This window comes from Microtus oregoni, unplaced genomic scaffold (genome assembly GCF_018167655.1).
Source record: "Microtus oregoni isolate MIOR12 unplaced genomic scaffold, Mior012 000041F_ref0000270, whole genome shotgun sequence".
Lineage (NCBI taxonomy): Eukaryota > Metazoa > Chordata > Mammalia > Rodentia > Cricetidae > Microtus > Microtus oregoni.
The window spans coordinates 21,967,123-21,991,833 of NW_024543208.1; positions in this window are offsets into that span (position 1 = coordinate 21,967,123).

Here is a 24,711-nt window from a genome sequence, read left to right on the forward strand (position 1 = left end):
CAGGATTTATTTGCATTTGCAGCTCCTGCTTGCCGACTCTGCTCTCCTTTTCCCTAAGATTGAGCTGCACTCATAATAAAATACAGCATCTATATAAGTTTCAGGGAGTTTCTTTAGAGAGGCTAGGAAGAGACAACATCTAACAAAAAGTAAGCATGAAAGCATTGACTGACTAAGGGCTCAGTAAAGTTATAAACTATGAACTCATATTCAGAATTATACATATTTTTTCAGTATAATGAAGACAGAAATATAGAGAACATTAAGTCAAGTTATAATTTACTAATTTAAGTGTTTGGATTTTATTGGCAGACTCATCACTAAACTAGACATTAAGGATTCTAAGGCATAAATCTGAGAGTCCACAGGACTCTAGCTGGTCCTTCGTGAGGAATTTCAAGTGAAGGTAATACAAAACGCAGAAGAAATAGTATTTGGAAGGAGTAGAGAGAAAAGTAAATACTATATTAGAAGTTAAGTTAGGCTAAAGGGGCACAAGATCTAGATATGATAAAAGTACAAGTCATAAAGTGGTGAAAATATATGTGTTCAATGGAGCAACTGTGAGAATACTACTCTGATATCAAGTTGTTATGACCGCTAAGTTCACAGAGTGGGTGGTTCTATATGGCAGCAAAACAATCCTACACCAGTTTGGACTTAAAGGGTTATTTATTTGAGGGGACAAAACTTACAGAACACCATCCTACATGACAGCCAGGACAGGAGTCTAGTTGCTGGAGCAAGAGAGAGAAGACTGAGGGCTGCGGCTGCTTGAGAGAGAGAGAGAGAGACCACGCCCCAGCGGGCTGGTATCTCAATGACTGTTGGCTGAAGGAGCAGAAGGAGTTCCTTCAGAAAACGAGGAAGATGGGGAAAGTACTGATGGAAGATGCAAGAAATGGTGGCTGCCACTGTGAAAATGAGGGTGGGCTTTCCTAGTCGCTACTAACACAGTACCATACAGGATTGATGCTACTGCTTTGTCTAATTGTATCCTTTGCTATAAGAAAGACCAACCCCCTCAAACTGGGATATATCTTTTTATTATACAGATTTTTACAAGATACCTCAGAATGATGCACCTGGAACCTGCTGTATAGACACTCATGACTCTCCTGATAGAGGCTGCACAGTCCTGGGATTACAGGTGTGTGCCTTCTTATGCAGCACGGTACGCCATATCTTAACCAGAGAATAGAAGCGCTCATAGTAAATCTGATAAACTTCCATGGTTTTTAGCTCTACACAGGCATGCCTTTTTGCATCATCTCCTCAACCTGGTAAGGAAGTATTCCTAAAGGATTTGGAATGGAAGAAGCTACAGCTACAGATCTCTTGGGGTGGCATAGAAACATTCGGGCACGTAACAGAACTGGAGATTTTGTGGCGATTTCTCACTGGCCTCTTGGTGAAATGCTTAAGTATTTAAGTATCAGGTATTTAAGTATTAAACACCTGATCACTGGTGTTTGTGTCCTGCATCTGGGACCCTTTGCTGTCATGAAGCTTATAGTTCATGTGAGCACTCTCATAACCTGCCCTGCCCTTCACTCTCCCAACGCTCGAACGTGTTTGAAAGCATTTCATTCTCTGCACTGAACGCCATCACACTTGAAAAACCTAGTGTGGGTGCTGCTTTTAGGACAAATTCTTACTGATACATGCATTTATTCTCCCTACAACCCAGCTTAACTTGGAAACTGGTTATTGTTAGTACTGTAGAACATTTTTAAATTTTTGCTTTCCATTAGCTACAGGGTACTTTTATGTCTTCAAATTAAAATGACAGAGATTGAACATAAAAATAAGGTACCTCGGAAACATGAAAACTGTATTATCAGAATATGTTGATACTCTGTTTTCACTGTTATCAACAAATGAATTAGCAATATCCTTAGTTCCTTGGGGAAAATCCAACTTTATACTTTGGACCTGATCACTTTAGCCGTATAACTTAATAGAAGCCATAAAATTCAGGACCGGGTACTTTTGCAATAGGTGAGAGGAAGGAAGTTAATGGCTACTCTGGCGTCAAAGAAGCACTCTCTGTCTCTTCCTAGGGGACACTGCTGATTCTGGATGGAACTCTGTGCCCAGCTGGTTATTAGCATTACAGGAGATAGAACTGTAGGGGAACTGTTAGTTCCTTCTGTAATCATCCTGGCAAGCTGGAGTATAATTGTAATTCATTTCTATTTTTTAAACTGAAAATTGCCAAGTTATTCCTTAAACATCTAATTATCTTCATCCTCCTATAAGGAAAAATATAATATTTTCTTGCTATTCCTAATATTTAAGAAGAAAGAAAAGAGACAAGTCTCAAAGAATTTTTAAATTTTTATCTCTTAATTGGTAGAAAATTTTTATATACTAAAACAAAATATGTGATTTATATATCTTTGATTTTTAAATTTATTTTTATTTATATATATATGTGTGTGTGTGCGCGTGTATATATATACATATATATCATATTCTTTCCCTCCCAATTTCTTTCTCCCAGATCTTCCTCCCCACCTCCTTACCCATTCAACTTCATGTTCTCTCAATAAATCAATCAATAAATAAAAGTAAAAAAAACAGTAGGACAAAAAATAGCAAAACAAAACAGAAAGAACAAAAACAGTATAGAGTCCAATTTGTGTTGGCCAAGTTACACTGGGCATGAGGCCTGCCCTAGTGACACATCCATTGAGAAGCTGATTTCATCCTTTCTAGCACCTTACCAACTCTAAATAGCTTTTTGGTTAGGAGGAGGCTTTGTGTCCACTTCCCCACTTCCATGCTGAGATTGTGCCTGGTGTGAACTTGTGCAAGTCTTGGGCACGTTGTCATAGTCTTTGTGAGTTCGCATGCCTGTCAACCCTGTAGAGTCTAGAAGACACTCTATAAAGACAAGGTAGAGCTATACAGATCCTTTGTTCCACTCCAAGTGACATGTCTGATATCCTGGGTGGTCAAAGGCATTAGCAATGGCTAATGTCATAAAAACAAGAGAAATTTCAGCCTAGGGATAGTGCTGCCCACAGTGTCTCTTATGTAGCTTTCCCTTTTACTACACTGGTTAGCCAGCAAGTCCCCAGGGTCCCCACCTCCCAAGCACTGAGATTACAGGCTCAGTGTGCCTGGCTTTTATGTGGGTGCTCCCCAAACTCAGGTACACGTGCTTGACCACTAAGCACACTTTGCCAATTAAAGACTTGGACAAGAGAGAGAGAGAGACAGACAGACAGACAGACAGACAGACATTCCAAAAGACCAGATCTTTAGAGAATGAAGATGTTTTTTGTTGCGACTATAGTTAAATGTGACCTGTGTTTCCAGTATATTAGAAACAGGTAACTAATTCCAGTCTCACATATGTACGTTCGTCAAGCTTTTATGCAGGAATTATTTTCCTTCTAAGGAAACTTCCAATAAAATTAGGACAAAATTTATATTATTAAAATTGAACAATAATTGTCTGAGCACGTCATCAGGATGAACATTCAGGTAGAAGATTTCACAATGACTATAAATATGAAACTTAGATTTTAAGGGCCAGTGTCTTTCTTGTCTTCACCCTCCAGCTCAAAAACCTAACTTACGCCATTTTCTTCTCAAGGTCCTATTTCAATAAATGTTAAATAAATAGAGGAATGGGTAAATGAGCAGTGGAATCCATATTCTTATATTATATCTTCTCCAATTTTCCCAGAGACTGTGATATTCATTTATTTGACTAAGATGATATGCTAAAATAAGATTAGTTCTCTATCAAGAGTTGCCATCTTTGACATATCTTATCTGTGCCATGCCTGGGTTCAGACCATCTACCACTCTCACAGCATATTCAACTATGCTTTTTTAATTTGATTGTGTGAAAATAAATCACTAACGTGTCATAAATTTTCCAACCATTTCCAGTCTGAAATATAAAATCCCACATTCCTACTGCCTTAAAATGTACTGGTAACACTTTTTCGATTAATTCAAATGGCACTGCCTTCAAAAACATTGACAAATTCAGTTGGGGATAGCTATTCTCTATTCTTAATTTCACTGCTAGGGCTGCGTTTAAATTTTACTAGCTAGACTTCCATTTTAATTAAGCTCTTCCATGCCAGTGGACTGTATTAATTTGAAATATAAGGTAGCTACAGCTATGCGAAGGATGCAAACAAGAGTCAATATAATTAGTCTCTTTAATCGAGCAAGACATAATAGGCATTAGTTATTTATTTATTTTTATTTATAATTGTGGTATTTCTGGAATACCACAACAAGTAGAGGGTTTTGGTGATGAATAGCAATAGCCCAAGGTTTTAAATCAATTATCTTCATTGATTAGCAAAGAGTATTTACAAATTACCCATTGTTAGGTAAGTCAAAGGTTATCTTGTCCACCCCTGACTTTGGTCTAAAGTCAATCTAAGACAAGGTAATGAGGATCACATTAAAAAAAAACCTATATCAAGTCATCACGGTTCACCCACCACACATCTTTGAAAGCCTGAGAATGAGAAAGATCAAGAAAACTAATTCCTGATTTACATATCCTGTTAATAAAGTGGCAAGGTCTTATGGAACAAACACAACAGCTGCAAATTATGTAATTATGTATCTGTATGCAAATTTGCAGACATCTCATAAATGCGGGAACACTATTTGCAATGCTAATCAAGTGGCTTTTTATTGCGGCTGCATAATTCCTACATGTGATTTGCTTCCAGATGTCGCTGTAGCTCGTGAAACCTTCATTGTCAGGTTAGCTGAGGTAGCACGTATTAACACTGCTCATAAAACCTCTACTTATAATTAAATTACTTGCAGTGACTCAGTGATTTTTCATCCTCCTCCGCACCCACTCTCTTACTCATGTTACATATAGCAAACTCGAGTTTGGGATGAAGGAAAGCTCATTCTGTATCTATACCCCATGCAGGTGGCAAATCTGTTTAACCTCATCCATATAAACCAAGTTCAAGTGTATAATGAGGACAGGAAGGTTCAAACACGAGACTAACCAAATAGGCAATTTCTGACAGATGTTGTGAACTTTTATTTAAGCTATAAATGAATAATTTCATCTTCTATCATCTAATATTAGTATTTTGATACCCTAAAGACTTCCTCTTTATTTTGCACAAGAAAGTAAGATGTTTTTGGAGACAATAGAAGATTGCTAACATACTTTTAGTTCACAGGTAAGAAAAAAGATGAAGGAATGCATTTCTTGAGCAGCTACCATGTACTCAGAATTAGAGGAGCTACAAAGACCTATAGGCTCAGAATTAGTTTGGAAAACAAGATATAAGGAAAGAATTCCAGTGTAGTACAAGAATACAAGACGCTAATGCTCACTTGGAACAAGAGCAGATACATGAATTCAGAGATAAGCTTTTGAGATACTTTATTCTAAAAATTTACTTCAGTCTTTTGTACTGCCAAACGTTCACAAAAACCACGCATAGTCCTAAAAGTAGGAGCTGTTATAGTAACTACTTATTTTAAGAAGAATTAGAGAAATTTCCCCATGTTCCTGATGTTTGAAGACATAGTTTCCTACAGAATCAATAGTATATATCATGGTATAGTGTATAGACACCATAAACTACTGTAAGTAGAAAACCTACTATAGGTACAAGCTGTTGGGTGGGAAGTTTTCTGGTAGTTATGTCTTAAGTATTAAAGAAATCACTAATTAACTACGTAAGATGCATGCTCATTCACTTGATCTCCTAGCAGATCTTGCTTACTATCTGGCAGCAGGATGGAACTGTGACCACTAACCACTGCCTCTCAGAAGCTGCTCAGTCTACAGAAGGTTGAGTTAAGCATGATTTACAGAAAATACTGGGGTTTAAATTTAAAATATTCCCAATAGCTCTAGTATTTGAGCACCTGGTGCCAAGATGGGGAGCACTGTTTTGGGGAGGTTGTGGAACTCTGGGAGGTGGGGCCTTGCTGGCAGAAGCCAGAGGTGTCTTCTGCATATTCCATCCTGCTTCTTCACTTGTGAGTTGAGCAATCTTGGACCATGCTCTCAGAGGGCCACCAAGCCCTTTGTCATGCCTCTCCCATCACGATAGATGCTCAGCAGCTATGAGCCAAAACAAGTCCTTCATCTCCAGCTCGAAAGCAAGTGAACGGAATTTGAAAAAGACATGTCAGAATGTGCAGAAGGAAAGGGAATGAGTCATTCTCCACTATAGGCCTCATGGTGTTTGAGGGTCTAAAAGAGATCATTAACAGTGCCCACAGCTTCATAAGCAAGCTCAGGAAAATATAAGGAAAAATTCCCACAGTGCTGCCAAGCACAGAGGCTCCAAATCCATGGACAGAGACAGGCAAAGGTATAACTCAGAGTGACAAAGAACTGCACTAGCCTCAATTCCTTAAGAAACAAGGTCGGGATGACAGTCAATATTGTTCTGAGAAAAACAGAAGTATCAAAAATGTGAACAAGGGCTCAACCTTTAGAGAGGGCCAAATGGAGACAGGCTAAACTATTGCTAAAATAAGATCAGTCTCTGAGGGCTAACATGTACATGTTTCACCTCTATTATTATACTCTTACTTTTCTATTGTTGTGATAAAAACAGCATGTCCAAGGTGATTTACTGAAGAAAGAGTTTATTTGGGCTTATGGTTTCAGAGGGATAAGAGTTCCTTAAATGGCAGGAAATGGTCAGCTAACAGCAACAGCAACAACAACAGCAGCAGGCATGGTGGCTGGAATGGTGGCTGGAGCCAAAAGCTCACATCTGGAACCCCAAGTACAAAGCAGAGAGAATGAACTAGAAATGCAGTCTGTCTCCATACTCTCAAAGCCCACCCCCAGTACCATGCTTCCTCCAACAAGGTCAAACCTCCTAAACTCCCCTAAACTGTTCCAGCAACCAAATAGAGAACATGAATTCAAATGCCTGGAACTCTGGGGACATTCCAATAAAACCACACCATTACCTCTCCAGTTTGCTATCCCGGGACTAAAAGCAAACCAATAGCTCTTAAAAGAAAGGAGTAGGATTAGAAGTATCTTAAAGCCAGATTATATCAGATGTTTTACTGCATCTGTACAAAGTGCAGCATAGAGAAAGATGGACATACGGAGAGAGAGGTCTACAGACACCACGACATACAAAGAGACAGATCTTCAGAGACAAATGACAGTGATAGATATATAAAGAGACAAAGAGAAACAGAGAGACATACAGAGAGACAGAGAAACCCCACCACTTCAGTTGTAAGAATAAAAATTTTGACTTATATGTATGAAATCCTTGTCCTAAATGTGCCTGATATAAATTTGAATGTGTAAACATGAGAAAAGATGAAGTATGAGACACTGGCAAAATGATCATTGAGGGAACACAGATACGTTTTATAGAACTCTGATAAGAGAATCCAGATTCCCAACTCTCCTCTGTGCATCTACTTCCTTGCTCTCCAAACTGAAAACCCAACATTTAAAAAACTCATCACAACATAACTCATATGACATGAAACTTGCCAGCTGAAGCATTGGACTAACCTGCAGTTTGATCTGGTCAGCCTTTTATCCTATGGAGGGATCTGCAAAGGCCTTGTTTGTGTTTTCTACACCGAGGGTTCAGCTTCCAGTTGTGCCCCTCTCTCACTCAGGAGAAAAGAGCTGGTTTTCCTTTGGTGACATCATTTGTTTTTCTGTGCCCTCTTTCTGCCCCTGGGGTTGAAGCTTCATTATCTAATAATACCAGAGACAACAACGGGCCAATGATATTAGTTTTCTTAGCATCTTTACAATTATGCAGCCATCAAAACGGCATTTTAGAACATTATTTTCATCATCCCAAAAGATATTCCATATGCATTAATAATCACTCTCCTTTCTCCCAGTCCTGAGCTTTTCCACTACCTACTTCGTCTCTATCATCTGTTCATTCTGCCTCTTTTATGAAACAAAATCAAACAACATATGATTCGTGCCTGGTTTCTCAGTACAAGTTAGAAAAAAATATTTTATTATTTTTATTTACAAATAGCCTTCTACTGCAAGTCCATTTAAACCACTTTGAAATTTGAAATTTATGCCCTGGCAATGCTAAATCATGCATGAGCAGCCCATATATGGCTGTTGAACTTGTCCGTATGGGTTTCATGGTCTAAATTGATGAGGACAACTGATCAAGTCTCTTCAAAGGGGTAACAGATGTCATTACAGATGGTTGTGAGCCACCATGTGGTTGCTGGGAATTGAACTCAGAACCTTTGAAAGAACAGGCAGTGATGTTAACCACTGTGCTATATCTCCATCCCATTTTATGAAGGCATTAATCAGCTAGTGATACGTGTTGTTCCTGCTTTTTGAACACTATAGTTATGAGCCTATAAATATCATTGTGTATGAGTCTGTACTTGTCTCTTGTAGGTATGGGCCTAGGAATAGAATCACTGGGCTACATGACAAGGATGTACCTAACTTTTTGGAGAATTGCCAAATTGTATTTCAGAGTGGCAGCCCCAATTGAAACTCCCCAGCTATAGGTGAAATCTCCAATTTCTTGTCTTCTCATACACACTTCCTTTTAGTGATCTCTTGTCTCTAGCCATTACCTTACACCTAATTCCCACATGATGAATGTTGATCATTTTTATGGACTTAGGATTTCAATTTGTGTTGGGAAAATATCCATTAAACATTTCATCTTTAATTGAATTAATCATTCACTTTATCATGTTACCAAATACCAACTCCCAGATTAAAGTGTTGAATTTACTTTGGCTTTCTTTTCTCACGTATGCCTCTATTCTCATATCTAAAATATGATTAATTTAATGAGTTAAAAATAAATTGCCCCTATGTTTTCTTCTAATAGTGGTATAAATGGGATTTTAAGACAATAACACATCTTGGGGTTTGCATTTATCTGTTTTGTATAGTGTAAGATGTAAATCCAAATTTATTCTTCGGCAAGTAGATCGCCCACTGTGCCAGCATTATTTGCAAATATTACAAGCAGAATAGTATAATTGCATCACATCTATAAAAATAATATTAAGCACTTTAACTCATTTGTATGAAACAAATTATTGATTCTGTATGGTTTACTTTTTTCACCAAGGTTTTGTAGCATTTCATGTAAAATGTTTGTACTGTTGTTTTTAAACATTTATTCATAAAACAAAATTGTTCTTTCTGATGCAGTGTGTTGAACTGTTTTCATCAGTACATTTTCAGCACATTGTTCATTACTAGTGTGGGCATCACTTACAATACTTACTGATTTATCTATGTGTGTAAGGTCATACAAACTTCTAGTGGAATCCTTGTGGTTCCCCTTTTAGCGCAGCAAAGATGTGAATTTCCCCAACCTTGGTCTCACGGTTGCAGGCTTTCAAGTCATCAACAAAGATGAAAAGAGGAGACGGCAAGAAGTGGCCATGCTCCAACCTCTGATCTCACTAGGCTTCCACAGTTTTCCTCAGCACATATCCTTCAGGTTGCTATAAGATTTTAGTTGGTTTCCAAATCTCTAGAAACAAGTTGTTTTTACCAGTGTTTTCATGTTGGAACAGAGTAAAGGAAAGTCTCAATCCAGGACCTAGAAGGCCTGCCTCAGTTAATATACTTCAATTTCTTTAGTTTTGTTTGAAAGCTTTTTTAATTATTAATATTTAGCTTGAAACCTGTTTCTTAAAATCATTAGCCATTGCTATAATTGTCTCAGCTAGTGCCACAATAATTTTTACAGGTTGAATCTTTGAATTTCCAAGAGAAGAAAAGTTTGTAAGTTAAGAAGCTACTAGAGTTTTTGCAATGTTTCCATAAACTATGCGGAAGTGCCCTCTTCTTCATTTCTCTGCAGCCTATGTCACTCAGTGTCCATATTCCAGAGGACGTTTGTGCTTTCTAACTTTAAACTGTTGAAGGTAAAACAGCTCATAAAGAAGAATAAAGATAATGCATAGGGATCTTGGCACATTAGGAAGACTGAATTTCTTGCCACGTTAAAGTGGAGAAGTACCAAGAATTCTCCTGTGTGGAGTTCATAGCTAGAAAGCCTTTATCTTCCTGGCTTTTCCCGTTTCACAGAGGTTGCTACACCTCTGTAATATGAATATGTGAAAAAGAAGTTCTGGGTAGGGACAACATTGTATTGACCTACGTCTCTCTGTGACGGGTGCAGCATGATTAGTGGGAGCGTATCATTGTGGTTTTCTTCCACGACCTTGAGCTCAAACATCAAGTTGTCTCCTGGGTGTATTAAATGAGTCATTTTATAGCTCCATAAGTGTAAACAAACTTACTATTTTATTTAAAATTTTCCTTAAATGTATTTATGTGGTAAAGCCCAGCTTGATTTCAGCTTAAGCATTTCTAATGCTTTTAACCATTAAATGCTAGTAGGTCTTAAGTGTGTCCCTGTGTGTAACTAAAGACCCCTGTTGTCCCATAGAAGCAAATGCATTGTTAAACCCTGAATTAAATCACGAAGGATTATCTTAACAGGAAGAACCATTTTTAAAGCCACTGGAGTTACCTAATAGAATCACCAAATCATTGAACCTTCACGTTCCAATCTTGCTTCTGCTCATTTTTGATACTGTTTTTATAGCTATTATCTTTCTCTCTAGATTCCTTTAGAAGGATAAATTCACTGGATAGCAGATCATCTTACTCACTTCTTCGCTTCTCCAAGAAACCTCTTAGTTACTGAGGGCTTCCTCTGGCAATGACCTTGTCTGAAAGAATATTGCTTATAACCTCAGCATTCTCCATATGCTGTTGCCGTGCTGATTTTCTAATATCATGTTTCCATCTCTCACATATTTCCCTGATTCTGCAAGTCTCCGAAGGCTCCAGCCACATTATTTAATACTGCTATAGCAATCTAATCAAACTGTTTGCTACTCAAAGTTCACATCTCCCAAAGAAGATGAACTTGCGCTTTCCTACTGACATCAATCTGTTCTTTCTTGATGTCCCAAGTTCAACTACTCTTCTCCTTGTGACTTTATAAATGCTGTCTTAGGTGTTAGTTCTCTCCATCCCTGTTGAGGTCTGGGTACTGACCTCAAATCCTCAGACTTTCATGGCAGGTGATTTTACGAGCTAAGCCATATAAACTAGAAAACTAGATAGGAGATCATAAGAATAGAATAAAAGGTGCTGAGATAGCAGAGCATAGAAGTCAACAGGTAACATGAGACATGAAGGTAGAAAAGAGGTTACCAGGTAGGGTAGGGCACAGAGGAACTCTATGGGAAATGGGAAAGTAGGACAGTAGATACAACAAAAAAGGTTTTTAAAGTCATAATTAAATCTAATTCTTTGTAAGCTAATTAAAATATAAGGGTTGTCAACCCAAAAGTGGTATTTCTGGGTAAGTAAGATTGCTTCATAATTTTCTGAGAAATCTCCATACTGATTTCCAAAGAGGCTGTACAGTTTGCACTCCTACCAGCAACAAAGGAGTGTTTCCCTTACCCTACATCCTCTCCAGCATAAACTGTCATCAGTGTTTATGATCTTGTCCTTTCTGACAGGTATAATATGGAATATCAGAGTTTTTTGGATTTTTTTATTTGCATTTTTCTGATGGCTAAAGATGTTGAGCATTTCCCTAAGTGTCTTTCAGCCATTTGAGATTCGTCTGTTGAGAGTTCTCTGTTTAGGATTTTACCGAATTTATTTTATTAGATTATTTGTTCTTTTGATGTCGAGTTTCTTAAGTTCTTTGTATATTTTGGAGATCAGTCCTTTGTCCAATGTGGGATTGGTAAAGATACCCAAAGGATGCTCAATCATATCACAAGGATATGTGTTCAAATATTTTCATAGCAGCATTATTCATAATAGCCAGAACCTGGAAACAATCTAGATGCTTCTCAACCAAAGAATGGTTAAAGAAAATATGCTACATTTACACACTGGAGTACTACTCAGCAGTAAAAAAATGTAATAACATCTTGAAATTTGCAGGCAAATGGATGGATCTAGAAAAAAAACCCTATTGCATGAGGTAACCCAGATGCAGAAGACAAATATAATATGTGTTCACTCATAAGTGTCTTTTAGAAATAAACCAAAGAAAAATCAGCCTGCAGTTCACAACCCCAGAGAACCTAGACAAAAAGAGAGACATACATGGATCTACATAGGAGGGAGAAAAAGACAAGATCTCCTGAGTAAACTGGGAGAGCGAAAGGTCATGGGAAATGGTAGAAGGGACAAAAAGAAGGGAGCATAGCAGAAAAAAATGCATATCTCAGTAAAAACAATTTAAAAAGAAAAGAAAATTGAAAGAGCAAGAGGGGAATAAAAGAAGTGTTGTCTTGATATCAGTGGTATTGGTGTTGAAACTGTCCTAGAATATGACCTACCTATGGCAAGTTACTACAGCAGCCATATAATTTGGTGCATGAAGCAGAATACTTTTGAAAGTGAAAGGGATGTCATTGGTGATATTCTTAGACAAGAAGCATAAACCAAAATGTTTGAGTCTGCCTGAGACTTTTCCAAGCAAAATAGGTCTCAGGGTTACCTTAAAAGACAACTTTTGCAGCTAGGCAGTGGTGATGCACACCTTTAATCCCAGCACTCAGAAAGCAGAGGTAGGCAGATCTCTATGAGTTTGAGGTCAACCTGGTCTACAAGAGCTAGTTCTGGACATCTAGGCCTGATACACAGAGAAACCCTGTCTCGAAAAAGAAAACAAGACAAAAAGACAATTTTTGAAAACTTGTAGGAAAATTTTAAGAAATAATTGAAGTTTTACACATTGGACATTATTAATAAAGTAATAATTTAAATTTGTACTCATACATAGTTTCCAAGGAAAGAAAAGGATGAAGAGAATCTTAAAGTAATGCAAACTAGCTTTTAAAATCTTTTCTTCTTCAGGTCCCCCCTCCTTCCCTTCTACCTTTTCTCTCCCCATCTCCCCTTACCCCCATCCCACCCCACCCCCAAGATCCCATTATCTCCCCTGCAATTTGGTCGTCTTCCCTTAGCCAAGAGGATAACTATATGTTTTTCCTTGGGTTCACCTTCTTACTTAGCTTCTTTAGGTTCACCTATTGTAGATTCTGTGGCCCTTATTTATGGCTAGAAACCAATTATGAGTGAGTACATCCCATATTCATCTTTTTGGGTCTGGGACACCTCACTCAGGATAGTGTTTTCTATTTCCATCCATTTGCATGCAAAATTCGAGAAGTCATTGTTTTTTACCGCAGCGTAGTACTCTAGCGTGTATATATTCCATACTTTCTTCATCCATTCTTCCATTGAAGGGCATCTAGGTTGTTTCCAGGTTCTGGCTATTACAAATAATACTGCTATGAACATAGTTGAACAAATGCTTTTGTCATATGATAGAGCATCTCTTGGGTATATTCCCAAGAGTGGTATTGCTGGGTCCAGGGGTAAGATGATCCCGAATTTCCTGAGAAACCGAAACACTGACTTCCACAGTGGTTGCACAAGACTGCATTCCCACCAGCAATGGATGAGGGTACCCGTTCCTCCACAGCCTCTCCAGCAAAGGTTATCCTTGGTGTTTTTGACTTTAGCCATTCTGACAGGTGTAAGGTGGTATCTCAAAGTTGTTTTGATTTGCATTTCCCTGATTGCTAAGGAAGTTGAGCACGAAGGTGGATAGGGGAGCACGGAACCATAATTCTTAGTTAAGGGAGCTACTTTAGGGTGGGCAAGAGACTTGACCCTAGAGGGGCTCCCAAGTGCCCAAGATGAGGTTCCCAGTTAGTTCCTTGGGCAGCTGAGGATTGGGAACCTGAAATGACCCTATCCTAGAGCAATACTGACGAATATCTTGCCTATCATCATAGAATCTTCATCTGGTGATGGATAGAGATAGAGACAGAGACCCACACAGGAGCACTGGACTGAGCTCCCAAGGTCCCAATGAGGAGCAGAAGGAGGGAGAACATGAGCAAAGAAGTCGGGACCACGAGGCGTGCATCCACCCACTGAGACAGTGGAGCTGATCTACGGGGAGCTCACCAAGGCCAACTGGACTGTGACCGAAAAAGCATGGGATAAAACCGGACTCTCTGAACATGGCGACCGATGAGGGCTGATGAGACACCAAGGACAATGGCACGGGGTTTTGATCCTACTTAATGTGCTGGCTTTGTGGGAGCCTAGCCAGTTTGGATGTTCACCTTCCTAGATATGGACGAAGGGGGGAGGACCTAGGACTTACCACAGGCAGGGATCCCGGACTGCTCTGTGAACTGGAGAGGGAGGGGGAGAGGAGTGGGGGGAGGGGGAGAAGGGTGGGAGGAGGGAGAGAAGGGTGGGAGGAGGGGGAGAGAAATGGGAGGCTGGGAGGAGGTGGAAACTTGTTTTTTTTTGTTTATGTTTTTTTTTCTTCTTTTCTCAATAAAAAAAAATCTTTTCTTCTTTACCATATTCATTTGGCTTATCACAGTCAACCAAAGTCCTTTTATTAATATAAAATATATCAGCAAGTTCTATGTCAATACATGTATGATTGCTTGTTATTCCTAATAAACTGAAAAACCAGTGTACTAATTTTACTTTCATCTCAACTCATCTCATAAGATCTAGTTTACCGTAATATGCAATCAGAACACGAATTAACCAAATATCCATATCAATTTAAAAAGTACTACAGGCTACTTCAAGCACTCAAAATTGTCAATCTATGCTATCTCTCTGAGTTTGTAAAATTCTTTGTAATTATTCTTGAGAGGAGTAGGTATTCTGGATGAAGGCAATAAAAAAAAAATTAAATGGTAGAAAAATTACACAACATATCTCTATCCTTCCAAGCCATGTCTGGAGTATACAGAAAAGGATTGCTTCCCAACCTGACAACCCAAGAACTGTTCCTCTTTCTATAAGACATCCATCCTGAAAAGGAAGAGACCCTGTCAGCTATGAAGCACTAACCTTGCTAATGCTATCAGCTATTAGTAACAATATGAACTGTAACCGTGTTAAACAAGTGTTCCGCACTGTAGACTTGTGTACTTATGTTTCGGGCAGCATAAACCGGGTTTCCTTTTCACCATCCCTAATTAACATCTGAAATTTTGGTATAACACCACAGCACCCAGAGACAAGACTACAACAGCTATGCTAATAAGCTGATAGAAATTGAGAACAGAGAAACCCTGTTTACAGAGTTATTTAAATAAAGCACATGATCGCATGTCCTCAGGCTTACTAGCCGTTACCCAGTAGGGATGCATTTTATTGAAATTATGGCTCTGATATAAAACTAATTTGAGGGTTTTTTTCCTAATAAATAGCCTGACAGTTGCTTTCACTGTTACAGAGACCCCATACAGTGTCTTCATTTCTATAATATGCACGACTCTCACAAGCTTTCCTGTAGCAACAGAAAACAAATTTTCCCCAGTGTGGGAAAAATAACCAAATGGGAAACACTATTAATTCCGCATGTAAAAATAAATAAATAAAAAGTTTTAAAAAAAAAGATTCAGCTTTTGAAAATCAGCATTCTCTATTCGTCTGGCACACTGCACACATTTTCAGGCATCCCTGGAGAAGAGGTATTTACTTGGCTCATCCTCATGCAGACTCCATTTTCAGTGGATGCAGCAGAGCAGAGACTCCATTGTTTGTGCCAATACAGGCTGGCTTCCTTACAAAGGAACAAGTCACAAGCCCAGAGGACATGCCTCAGAGAGTACATGCCTCTCTCAGCTCACACTTCCTTTGTTCCAAGGTAGGTGCCCTGCGATGACACTACGGTCTATTAAATTCACCTCGCACTTTCAGAACCCCACGCGTTGCCTTGGAGTTCATGAATCTCAAGTCTTGCACTCTCTGTGTGTGTGCGGTTTGGAAGAAATTAGGAAACAGAAATTAGAAGTGACATATCAGGTCTTTTTTTCTGAATTCACAGGAATATACAAACAAGCTGAGACAAAGCAGGCACTATTAGAGTTTACTTTTCATAACTACCTCGGGAACTTTGAGATTCCCCAGGCTGTTCTTAGGAACTAACACACCTATCTATCTTGGGCTTGATAGCGGAGTGGGTAGGGAAGCCACACTCCTTAGACCTGAGTGTACACACTGTTCCCGCAAGTCACAGCTGACACCGAGAAGCAATCCATCAGTGCTGCAGCGAGCAGGTAAGAGATGGGCCAGGGTGAAGGAGTCCAAGTCTAGCCTGCAGCTGAAGGGAGCCAGGGAAGCACAGTGAAGAGGCAATATGGTCATCTTCACTTTTCTTCCTTCTCAAGCCTGGGAACCACAAGTAGAGTTCTCTGCAGGCGCTGTTCTGAAAGGCAGCTCCTTCTAACTTGACTAGAGCATTGCAGCGATGGTCTTCCAGAGGAGAGATGACAGAAACCCAAGCACTAGCCAGGCCCAAGACTAGAAAAACTCATTCTTTAACTTTACCAGTTATGATCCTCATGGTTAATTTGACTGCACCTAGAATCACCTGGGAGGCCTATCTCTAGGGTGAAGTAGGGGGTTAGTATTTTGAAAAAGGCATAACTGAAAAGGGGGGACAAGTCCTCAGTGTGAGCAAGCTTTGCACCATGGCTGGGGTTGTGGACTGAATAGAAAGGGGCCATTAAGGGTAAAGTGAGCTGAACATTGCTTTTGTCTTTCTCTGCTTCCTCGCTGAAGATGCGAGGGGACCAGTTATCTCATGCCCCTTATGCCTTTGCACCATGAGCCAAATCAAACCCTTCCTCCCTTCAGCTGTTTCTATCTAGTGCTTTGGTGACCAGGACAGTGGCTAAGAGGAGAGGTGACAGGAAGTCATCTGCATGCATGTGTGATGTGTGAGTATCCCAGGTGTGATGGGATGCAGCATTCTGATAGGGAGAATGTGCGATTCGGAGAAATGGACGCTTAAAGAATAGAACAAAAAGGCTGGAAAGAGGCAGAGAGCAAAGCATTATCATGAGATTCTATGGAGGAATAAAAGAAAGAGAGAATGAATGAATGGATCCATTTTTTCTCTCCGAAATCCCATCTCTCTTCTACTCCTTCTGCCCATGTAGTTCACGCCTTTTCATCACTGCCCTAGCCTGGGTTTAATTCAAACTTCTCTCTTCATGAACTGCTTCTTTCTCCACCCAGACTAGTAGTTGAGAGTCCCAACCCAGCAGGAAAACACATAGGCTTTCTGACTGGCTTTTGCATTTGGTAGGAAAGCTACCTCGCAATTTACGCAGCCACAGCTGTTGCTCTCCTCCCTCACAACGGCGATACTCACCCCTTGGAAGAGAAGCACCATGGAAGCAAGATGTGTATTTCTACACTTCAGCTCTGTGGGCAACTGCTTTCAGAAGCTCCAATATTACAAAGACGCCCAGTCTTCCCCTCTGTGCCCACTGACAGGACTCCTGTCACCTTTGACAGTTTCCAAAGGCCTCTCTGAGGCAAATCACAACACACTGTATGCTAATTACTGTTTTTTTACGGATAAAGCCCCTTGAAAGCTGCAGGTGGATTTGTGGAAGACCTAAATTACCCTAGAAAAGTATCAGAGACACCTAAATTAAGAAACCTTGACCTACATATTTTGAGAAAAAAATGCTTTCTTTCTCCCACAGGGGAACTGTTTTGAAATCTACACAGAATGAGGTTTCTAGAGGACTTTATTAGCTCGAGTTTGTTCCACGGAATTGGACTAGAAATCTCATCTCATCTGAGTCATTCAGCACTGTTAAGGCATCAAAGCTCTGACCACATCTTTCTATAGCCCAGGAGAAAGCCTGGTGGTTTCTTCCTGAAGCAATTCTTCACAAGCTGCAGATAAGTTAAGTCCTTAATGGGCAATTCAAGGATTGTATAACCTTCTACATTTGTTTTCCTTCTCTTTATACCACCCCCCCTTTCCTTTCTAAATCTCTTCTAGGTGATTCATCAAGCATACTTCTTGAACCAGCTGTGAGAGATTAAGAAATGTTATTTGCATTCAAGAGAAGAATTTTCAGGCAAGGCACAATCTGCCTGTTGAATACATTCATATAAATAGAACAAATGGCTTAAAACCCAGCACAATGCAGGCAAGGGGCACATGGGAGATTTAAACAAGGGGTCTCTGCCTGAACCATGTAGAACTTTCATCATATTTTGGAATGAGATCAGATCTCACCATGTGTGACAAGGTGCTTAAGCCAAAAGGTCTACAGCTCTGATTAGAATTGCGGATCCCAAGGTGTGTCTTCCTCTTTGAATCCCACTACCCTGGCTTTAGAAATTCTGCTCTCAGGTGGGCTTCATATGCAGTGAAATGGTAAAGTGTCACGGGAGTGCAGAAAAATCACCCAATGGGAAGGCAAACCTGGGGCTCCACTCAACTGGGCCACCCACGAATTGTTAACTACAATAAGTAATTACAATAAGCAAGGTGGAAACTCAAGGCATGAACCCAAGGTACAATTCAATGGTGGAGAGACTTTACTAGGATACTCTGACCAATTAACTGACCTTTCTGGGTTCTCCTTGCTGCTGGTTGGTTTTAGTCTGGAATGTCAGCAGCAGAACACCCAGGCTCTTTCTAACACTGTTTGACAGGTCCTGCTCCTCTGCAGGACTGCTGTCTCTCTTCAGTCTCAGTTCCAGCATACTTCTCCCTTGTGTTCCTTTGACTAGGACATGAGCGGGGGGGAGGGGGGGGAAGAAAACAGCATAGCCCTGGTGTAGTGAAGGGTGTTAGTATCCAGGAGCCCCTCGGGAACTTGGTGCAGTCACCCCTCTGAGCATGGCAAGCAGTTCCCTGACTGTACCCAGGTGCAAAGGTTACTTTAAGAGACAAGCTCTGCCCACTCCCAATCACTCTTACTCCCCCCTTTCCCTCTTTCCCTCTCCCCTCCTCTCCTCTCAATAAACTCCTCACTTAAACTCGGTCTGAGTGGTGTATTCTATCACCCACCATGGTTTGGACATACTTGCTATGGGACACCTCAAAGGTCCCAGCTTCTGCTGTATCATAACAAAGGACTAGGCTGACCTCCAACTCAGAGATCCACCTACCTATGTTTTAATCCCTTTTTGTTTTTAACTTAGTTGCTTTTTTTCCCCTGAAGATAAGCAAGTAGCTGTCAGGGTGTTTTAAGTCTAAGATGATAAAATTCCAACTTAACAAGTATGAAACCAGGGGAAATCAAACTCAAGTCACACAAAACATTTAGTCTCTCTGTTCTTTCTAATGTCTCACTTTTTTATTTATATCCATTTATTTTACAGTTTGAAGGGAATCCATAAACCTATAAACCACACATTGCCATCTTTATTCTCAAAGTCTAATATTAAGGAAAATTTGCTTTTTAATGTTTTCCTAATGAGGTAGAATTTTTTCATGGTCTTTGACATCTACCTACAAGTTGTTATTTATAGGAGATTACAAACTCCATGGTGAAGAGTAGGGTCCAGTTCCACCCTGAGCATTTAGAGGTCATATGTCATCTTAATCTATTTTCTATTTGTAAACAGCTTTGGAGAGAATTGCCAAAGAAGCAAAACTATAGACAGTAATCTACTTTTCCATAATACTTTATATATTAATGACAAAAAAATATGAGTAGACTATTTAAAATATAAACATAAGTGGATATTTTTCTTTGTTGTTTGTTTATTGAAGTCCTTATGCAGGAGACATGGCTCACCACTTCAGACTAGTGGCTGCCCTGTTCTTCTAGAGGTCCTGAGTTCAATTCCCAACTGTTACATAGTGGCTTACAACCAGCTGTAATGGAATCCAATGCCCTCTTATGGTATGCAGGTGTTCATGCAGATAAAACACCGATATACATAAAATACATAAACAAACCTCGAAAATAATCTTTTTTTAAAAAAGGAAGAGATCCTTTGATGAAAGACAGGGTCAAATTATAATACAAATTCTGCAAAACTCTGACTCTTTTATTTAAAAGCCTCATTTTCTTGATATTGAGAATAATTTACTTTCAGAGATTGAAGGTTAATATTGCTGGAAGTTTTTCTAACAATTAAAGACAATTATGTTATGCAGTTTTGGACTCAGATATATGACTAAGGTAACTGGAGCTAAGTTGGCATATCATTCAAGCTCAATTCAAGTTCAGTTGACCTGGATTGTCTCCTGTTACTTCATGACTCTTTTTTGTCCCTCCAACAACCAGAGATCTACCCTAATGAAAGGAACTTGTCTAAATATTTAGAAACTGTTTATATCATAAAAATATATTGTAAAGACACAAGTAACACAAGACTCATAAATATATTTTCCTTTGAAAGTACTTTTTAGCCATTGGAGATGTCAAATATGTTACAAAATATTTTCATAAACTGTTAAAACTCCTGTTCAGAAACTAAGTATTATTAACTGGAAGTATTTTTCAATGTAAAGAAGTATAGGAAGAATTCTCCTACTTCCACACCTTTGTTTTCTCTGGTTTCTATTACCACAGGTCAATTGTGAAAGATGAGTTGTCTGGAGCTGTGTGACTTCATTCCACATATTTGTGAATTTTTTTCTTCTAATCTTCCTTTCTAGCTTCTGTGGTGATCAACTAATATTTGGCCTAATGCAAATCTTCTTACATTTATTGACTTGTCCCTTCCCATATTATCTATTCTAGAAGATAGTTCATACGTTTGAGAAGAAAGCAAACTCTGCAGCTATTGCGTAAAGCATTCTGCTTGTGTCCATAAGACACATTTAGTCTAGTATTTTGCAATGCCACTGTTTGCATGTGGATTTTCTCTGGTTAGTCTATCTGCTTTGAGAGAAGGGAATTGATTTCTCCTCCTTTTTTATGTTGTTGCTGCTTTGACATTTTTTTAAACGAAGTTTCACATAGCCCAAGTGGACTTCAAACTATGTAGCCAAAGCTATTCTTGAACTCAAGATCCTCTTGTCTCTACTTCTCAGGTATTGAGATTATAGTTGTGTTCTGCCTACTTCTATTCTTCTGATAATGTTGTTTATGCCTCCTTTCAATTCTGTCAGTGTTTCTATATGTTGGTACTGTATTATGAATACATGTGTATTTATAATGTAAGCCCACATGATGGACCGGGTTATATATTATTATGCAAGGTCCTATTTTGTCTCTTGTGGAGTTTCTGAATTAGGGACTGGCTTATCTAAGTACACCCATGTCTGTTCAGTTCTGCTTACCATATGTACACATATCTTTTCCCAATCTTGCAATTGTAGTTTATCTTCATTTCTAAACTTGCTATGAATCTTTCTTGTACACAACACATAGTTAGATATTGCTTTTTTATGCATTCAGGTACCAGGTTTCTCAGTTGGAGAAGTTTAATCCATTTACATTTTAAAAGCTTACTAATAGGAAAGGACTTAATTGGCTTGTTTCTGCTCCTATGTGTCATCTTGTGGAGTGTTTTTTCTGCTTGCTGTGTTCTTTCAGGCTTCACTGATTGTTTGCATTAATACACACTTCAGTTCCTTTCTTGTTGTGTAACTTCTAAAAATGTTGTCTTTGTGGTTACCAAGAGACTCACTTCAGTAATTAAATTCCTCATCATCAGTATTTATGTTTGGTTTTTTTGTGATTTTACCACCTGTTCTTGAAATTATCATTCTGTGACTAGTTCTGAGTTCACTGAATGTTTTTTATGATCACTCTTTTCAATTCTCTTTCAAGTAATTCATAGATCTCCCAGTCATCAGTAACAGCTTCCAGAGCTTTCCCGATTCTTTAGGTTATGTTTCCCCTTTCATTTTCTCTGATTCTGCACTAATATTTACATATTATGGAAAATTACTACCTTCACTTATCCTCCGTGATTGATGTCGTGAAGAAGACCTTCAAAGAATAACCCAATGAGAGCTTTAGAGGTCCTTGCTATACATTCCTATAGTCCAAACTATCATCTTACTTTTTAACAGTGTCTGGGATCTAATAGACTTGATCTTATCAACATTCCAAAATAGGTGAGACAAAAATCAGTTACTCAGTGGGTTTCAGAGATGTTGGAATATTGAAAACAGTCAAACTTCCTTTCCTCCCTATGGAAAAGGTGAGTCTGAGGTTTTCTTGTATTCACTGGCTATGGCAAGGGCTCATTGGCTAATTCAAATCTCCATTTTACAGTAGCTTCCAGTCATGAGCCAGGTCCATTGACATAGTGAAAACAAAAGCTACTCTTCAGGAAGAAGATGCACATCTATGAGCATCCATGTGTTCACTAAAATGTTTGTTCTCTATAACCCCTCTAGATCTAGCACAGTTAAAGTCTCATCAGCCCTATGAGACAAACAAGATAGACAACAGCCCATCAATTACCCATGTTTCTTCCCAGTCACATTGTACCCTGGGTCAAGGAAGGAGGCCCTGTGCTGAGAGGTTATCTCTACTTTGCCAGCTGTTTCTCTCTCTGTCTCTCTAAAAATAATCTAATACAAATTTCTGAGAGGCGGAGCGGTGGCGGCGCCAGACGCGGCAGGGACAGGCATGCAATAAGGAGAGCAGATCGCCCTACTACAATTGAATCAAAGAGGTAGGCCTTTGGTTGGCCAGGTCACTGGCACAAGGGGAGCCTGGTCCTGTCCTGAAGATCCTTCGGAGGGGTGAGAGGGTTCTTGGCCTGCAGCAGGAACCACGAAAGAGAGTGAGGGCATTTTGTAAGCGGAGCCCTTGGCCAGCAGGGAAACCTGATCCGGTTTCTAAAGGACCCATTGGATAGGATCAATAGGAGGAGATGGGCAGGCGCCAAGGCAAGAACTCACCCAATAATACGAAAAACAACATGAAAACATCAGAACCCAATGATCTTACAACAGAAGTATTTGAACAACCTAACACAGAAGAAGTGGAAAAAATCGACTTTATGAAGATAATAGAGTCCCTTAAACAACATGGAAAAAAATGCCCTTATAGAAATGGATGAGAAGTATAACAAAAAGTTTGAAGAAGTGAGTAAATACGTACATGATACCCTGGGAAACCAAGAAAAAACCATCAAACAGGTAATGGAAACAGTTCAAGAATTGAAAACTGAAATGAAGGCAAAGAAGAAAATACAAACTGAAGACCAGCTGGATATGGAAAATCTAGGCCAACCAGCAGAGTCTACAGAAATAAGCATAATCAATAGAATACAAGAGCTAGAAGAAAGACTCTCAGATGCTGAGGACACCATAGAGAAAATAAACGAACAGATCAAAGAAAACAACAAAGCCAACAAATTCTCAACACAAAACATTCAGGAACTATGGGACACAATAAAAAAACCAAACCTAAGAATAATAGGAATAGAAGAAGGAGAAGAGTCACAGCTCAAAGGCCCAGAAAATATTTTCAACAAAATTATGGAAGAAAACTTTCCCAACTTAAAGAAAGATATTCATTTAAATATTCAAGAAGCATACAGAACACCAAACAGACTGGATCAAAGAAAAACATCTCCTCGCCATATAATAATCAAAACACAAAATATACAGGTTAAAGAAAGAATATTAAGAGCTGCAAAAGAAAAAGGGCAAGTAACTTATAAAGGTAAACTGATCAGACTTACACCTGACTTCTCGATGGAAACTATGAAAGCCAGAAGGTCCTGGATAGAGGTTCTACAGAAGCTAAGAGACCATGGATGCAAACCCAAACTACTATACCCAGCCAAGCTATCGTTCACTATCAACGGAGAAAACAAGACATTCCAGGATAAGAACAAATTTAAACAATTGAAAACTGAAATGAAGGCAAAGAAGAAAATACAAACTGAAGACCAGCTGGATATGGAAAATCTAGGCCAACGAGCAGAGTCTACAGAAATAAGCATAATCAATAGAATACAAGAGCTAGAAGAAAGACTCTCAGATGCTGAGGACACCATAGAGAAAATAAACGAACAGATCAAAGAAAACAACAAAGCCAACAACATTTAAAAAAATGTCCATTTCTTTTGTATTTTCCAGTTTTGTGGCATACAGGCTTTTGTAGTAAGATCTAATGATTCTCTGAATTTCCTCTGTGTCTGTGGTTATGTCCCCCTTTTCATTTCTGATCTTATTTATTTGCGTGTTCTCTCTCTGTCGTTTAATTAGTTTGGATAGGGGTTTGTCGATCTTGTTGATTTTCTCCAAGAACCAGCTTTTTGTTTCATTGATTCTTTGGACTGTTTTCTGGGTTTCTATTTTGTTGATTTCAGCCCTCAGTTTTATTATTTCCAGTCTTCTACTTCTCCTGGGCGCGTCTGCTTCTTTTTTTTCTAGAGCTTTCAGGTGTGTTTTTAAGTCCCCAATGTATGCATTCTCCGTTTTCTTTAAGTGGGCACTTAGTGCTATGAACTTTCCTCTTAGCACTGCTTTCATTGTGTCCCATAGGTTTGAGTATGTTGTCCCTTTATTTTCATTAAATTCAAGGAAGACTTTAATTTCTTTCTTGATTTCTTCCTTGACCCAGGTGTGGTTCAGTAGTTGACTGTTCAGTTTCCATGAGTTTGTCGGTTTTTTGGGGGCAGCGTGGTTGTTGCCTTCTAACTTTAATCCGTGATGATCTGATAAGACACAGGTGGACACTGATATTTTTTGTATCTGTGGAGGTTTCCTTTGTTTCCGAGTATGTGGTCAATTTTTGAGAAGGTTCCATGAGCTGCAGAGAAGAAGGTATATTCTTTCCTATTTGGGTGGAATGTTCTATAGATGTCTGTTAAGTCCATTTGCTTCATTACCTCCAATAATTCTCTTAATTCTCTATTAAGTTTCTGTCTGATTGACCTGTCCCTTGGAGAGAGAGGTGTGTTGA